This window comes from Pygoscelis adeliae, unplaced genomic scaffold, assembly GCF_000699105.1.
Source record: "Pygoscelis adeliae isolate BGI_AS28 unplaced genomic scaffold, ASM69910v1 Scaffold38, whole genome shotgun sequence".
In the NCBI taxonomy this organism is placed as follows: domain Eukaryota; kingdom Metazoa; phylum Chordata; class Aves; order Sphenisciformes; family Spheniscidae; genus Pygoscelis; species Pygoscelis adeliae.
In genome coordinates this window covers 2321221-2325866 of record NW_008825614.1, presented here as the reverse complement: position 1 = coordinate 2325866, position 4646 = coordinate 2321221, and the positions used below count along the sequence as shown (strand labels likewise).

The 4646-nt window shown below is 43.2% G+C and overlaps 1 protein-coding gene across 1 annotated transcript in view; it reads right to left on the bottom strand.

Moving 5' to 3' along the window:
• The window catches only part of ITPR2 (inositol 1,4,5-trisphosphate receptor, type 2), a 234126-nt gene that overhangs the window by 216915 nt on the left and 12565 nt on the right, over positions 1–4646 (bottom strand). The gene's annotated exons all lie outside the window — the stretch shown is intronic.

The window sequence follows — 4646 nt, the reverse complement described above, 5'->3', positions numbered from 1 at the left end:
ATAGATATGAACCTATGAATTCCAAGAGCAGTTCACTTCATCCAAAAGTTACATTAACTACTCTTTATCCCATATATACTGCCAGCCAACAGGCAGAGAAAGCTTAGAAAATAATCTGTAGTCAGACAGCAAGACTCTTTTCCCTCCCTTGCTGTCAGCCAACCTTCCCCCATCAATGTGACTTTCATTTCACAAAAGCCTTAAAAATTTGCCTGTGACAAGACTTCTTTAACCCAGTGACTCCCCAGGTCTGTGGACCATCTTCTGGCAAATGTCATGACAGGCTCAGGAGTTCTGCAATTTAGACTGTATGACTGTAATCTGGAAAGGAACATAAATCACTGGAAATTCAGAGAGAGGCGAACACACTCCATCCCCTCCGCTATTTCTCCTTAAATGGTGTTTGGAGCTCAGCACAGGCAGCAGGTACATCAGCTGAGAGACCTTCTCTTTACAAGAGAAATTCCTAGCTGACTCTCTGCAAGCAAATTCCCATGCCCTTGCAATTCTTTAACTATATAGACAGGGAAAAACAATATATGAATATGTCTTTGACCTAAAAAGTGCTTAAGACATGCATATGGAGAATTCAATTCATACCTGGGAGGGGGGAAAAAAATAATTAAAAAAAAAGAAAAAAAATCAATCCACATAGATTGGTTGGCACTGGGTCCTGATTTGCTTATGCTGTTCACAGCAATTTTAAGCACACACACACACATGAAAACAAGTGGCTACATGTGATTTTTGTTATATGAAATGCTGCGCAAGCCATGCTTTCTTTTGGAACACAAATAAACAAAAATGCTTTCTGCATTGATCAGCACATTTCCTATGAAAAAGCAGAGCCCAAATCAGCCTCATGTAACTTCAACACAGGTGAATTTGGCCCACTTATTGCAGAGGTGAAAAAGAAGGTTGCCTGTTCTTTACCAACACAGCTAAAATAAACAGTAGCAAAAGACAGTGTCATCATGCTCAGACTATACGTAGAAATCCTATTTGATCCAAGTAATGAGAAAAAGTTCACTAATGGGACCAAAATAATGACAAGATGCCTTTAAGATACATTACTTATGCAATACATTCCTGCATGCCATGCTTCACACAGATGTTACTTACAGCCCATTTTAAGAAGTTATGACCAGACAATTCATTAATCAAAAAACCATCAGGCTTGCATCCTGCAAAGTGGAATCAGGACTTCAAAATTATTGCAAGTACACCAGGACTATAACAACTTAATTAGTAAGAGAGCACACCATCGAGCATCTTATTTAAAAAGAAAAAAATAAGGAAGGGCAGGGGGAAGGTGTCTTTGAACGCAAGCCTGTGACTACCGTGGAAGTAACCAGAGGAAATGGGATGTACACAGCTACTCTGCTGTAGGCACACATCCGAAGAACTGTTATGAGGGGTCACGGCTTCTGTCTCAGTCTCCTACCCTGCTCCAAGTCCACATCAGTAACCCGCCCTCAACGCTGGCCAGCTCTGCCAGCTGCCACAGAAGCAATGAGATATCCTATGTTCTTTTTCTTTCTTCTTTTTCTTCTTGCTTCAAACCTCCATAGGTGGTTGGGAAGGAAGGGATAGAGGCAATTTCACAGCACTTGCTTCCTATACACCCTCCACCAGTGATGCAGAAAACAAAAGTAAAGAGGGAATCCTGTTTTCTTATACATGGCTGCCTCGGGCAAGCTGCAAGTCTGCTCTTTTGAGTTCCTCCCGTCCCCTACCCAGTTGATTTCTGGCTCCAAATAATACCCCAGCATGCCCAAAACACTGGAGGCAGAGAACTCGCATGCCCACGTGCCCATATTTCTGCCTGTAGAATTGTACTATAGGGAGATTATAGAAGACAGAGCAATGTATTCCCAAGGTTTTGCTCTGCAAAATTAAAATTGACACCAGCTCTTTCTCCTCTCCCTTAGCTACCCTTGGGCACAGCCAGCCACAGCACGCTGTAGACCAGCAGTGGGTAATTAGTTTGACAGGTTTCTGGGACTTCTTCCTTACATATAGACATGAATTCGTTAAAGTTGCATCAGACACACAGCTTTTGAGGATTTCATTCCCGATTCCTTTGACAAAACTCTTACCCCTTCTGGTCTAGATAAGTAACTTCCAAAGAATGATTAAATTCACAGCGAAGCCAATGAGAATTCAGCTTTTGAATTCAAGATAAACCTACGAGGTCCTTCAGTCTTGGACGCAGTGGAGTTCTTCCTGCACAAGGTAATTTCTAAATTCATGCAACCCTACTTGTCCATTTCTTGGTGGAGAAGGTACATTGACAGTGGGAAGAGCCACAGTCAAAGCTGACTGCGTTGTGTCTTCTGGGTGAGGGACCAGCGCTGGCACGACTTAGAGCGATTCTGTCGAACATATAAACTCAGTAAGTCCACCTGACAGCTACATCTACACCGCAATCGAGAAGTTCAAGCAATTACTCTAGTAGAGGTGTAGTATATCACAAAGACTGGCAGTTACAAAAGGTTATATTAGCTGTGAAGATGCACTAGCAGTGATTTCAGTTTGGACTAACTGTCCAAGTAGGTTACCGGGCACACCAAAGGCTCTGCTACTCCTCCATCTCCATTGCTTTTATGTTAAAACCACATCTGCCAGTGGCACTGCTGACACTTCAAAGATTAGGAGGATTAACAGAACTTTCCCCCAGATGGCTGGGCAAGCCCCAAGTCTGAGACCACCTCCCTTGGCATGCTGCAAGATCAAGCTTTCAAACCACTAAAATGGCAGAAAACTGAAAATGCAACCCACACAGAGCTAATCCTGCTATTCAGTGCACATTTTGCTATTCAGTCGAACTGGAACCAGCTCTAGCCTTAATCAGTCACATCTTCCATTGAAGGAGAGCTGGTATATGCTTAATAAAAGTCTGCATAAAATCTTGCAGTTATGCCAATTACTGTAAATTTTCAGCCATATCTTTGCATTACTTTCATTGGCTTGCATAACTGATCAGTTGCTAATGAAGCTAAGCTAGCCCTCCTTCAGAAAAATAATTTTTAAAATATTTCACAAGGCTAAACAACTGTGATGACTTACCAGAAAAGTCACACACATGACTTCCTATATCACAGCTTCCCCCAGACTAAACTACCTTCTTTTCTTTTAGGATATTTGGCAAATTTGGATCTACCTTGCCTGGGTTATCTGACAAGTAGCAGTCATCCAAGCAGTAATTCAATACTCACTTCTACTGTTCTAAAGACTTTCTAAAATGTGTTTTCTTAGGGAATTTCCTCATTATAGCACAGAAACTGAAAATAAAAACACCCCAAAGTTTCCAAACAGAATAAGGGTCTGCTATACCAAGCTAACTCCATGCACTGAGAGATCAGAAGAAGAAAAGTATACAAAAACATATAAGTCCTTTAAAAGCTAACCTAGTGACTGGGTAAAGAGGCCCCAGCTTATGTGGTATTAGGTGCTTTGTAGATGAGCCCCCCAGAAGCTAGCCTTTTAACGGACACATGTCTGGGAGCAACTGAGAGGGAAGGAGTGGGTACAAGGCTGGAGCCTCTCTCCATCGGTGAGAGGCAAATGAAGGATTCCCCCCATCGCTTGCTACCCCTGCCCCCCTTACAACAGCTGCCTAGTTTCTGTAACCGTTGAAGGGGTGGAAATGTGCCAGAGCAGTTATGAGAAAGCTACCAAAGGACTAATGTTTAGCACCGTAAGTTTGCAAAGAAAATTATCAGATCTGTTTGGGACTGGCAGAAAGGAGGAAAAACTTGGGTCTCGAGACTTCCCTCTGTAAAATATAACGGCGAGCTCCCAGCTCTGAAAGGCAACACCTGGTGACAGAAAATGAGCAGCAGGCAGGTTCCAAAGGAGGCCATTAAGTTAGGAGTAAACCTGACAGTTTCCCACACGGCCCTTGTAGCTCAGAGCCTGTCAAATACAGCCCCACAGGGAATAAAATAGAAGAGAGGTCTGCGGAGTGGGATGTTACAGCAATCACTGCGATGATCTGCAAACTTTTCAGACCAGCAAAACCGCTTCCAAACTCTTATGTGCCCACAATAGTGTAAAATTGAATCAAAAACTCTATAGTACTGAGGATGGCTTATAAGGCTTAAGATCATTCTGCTGCTCTCAGCTGTAAGGGCTCACGATGGCTTTGCAGGTCACAATCTGGGAACCCCAGGTCCTCATTCTGGAGAGCATGACATGCACTTATTTCCCAGGCATGAGGGCATGAGAAATTAAGAAGATGCTGAACTGATGCTATTCTAAGAAATTAAGCCAAAACCTTAAAGCAATAAGTCACCTTTTTTTCTTTCCAAAGAGGGAAAGGGATACCAGGTTAATGTTTGATCCACAACACTTCTTTTCCCCAGCTGAAAAGCCATGCAGAGGTGCCCCAGAGGGCTACTCATGTTTGCCGCTTTTCTCTGCAACAGGCTTGGGGAAAATGGGAGCTTTTCACATACCCTTCTGATCACTGCGTGTAGCAGGGAAAGACTATGACTTCAGGGACTTCTGACCAGGAGCTGGGAATGCAGTCCCTCCCCTCCCCACAACAGATTGCCAAAAGGAGCTGCAAGCAACCATATTCATCCTGGATAGCATCCCAAGAGCTGGGTAACCACAAAGTTAATGAGAGAAAATACACGAGA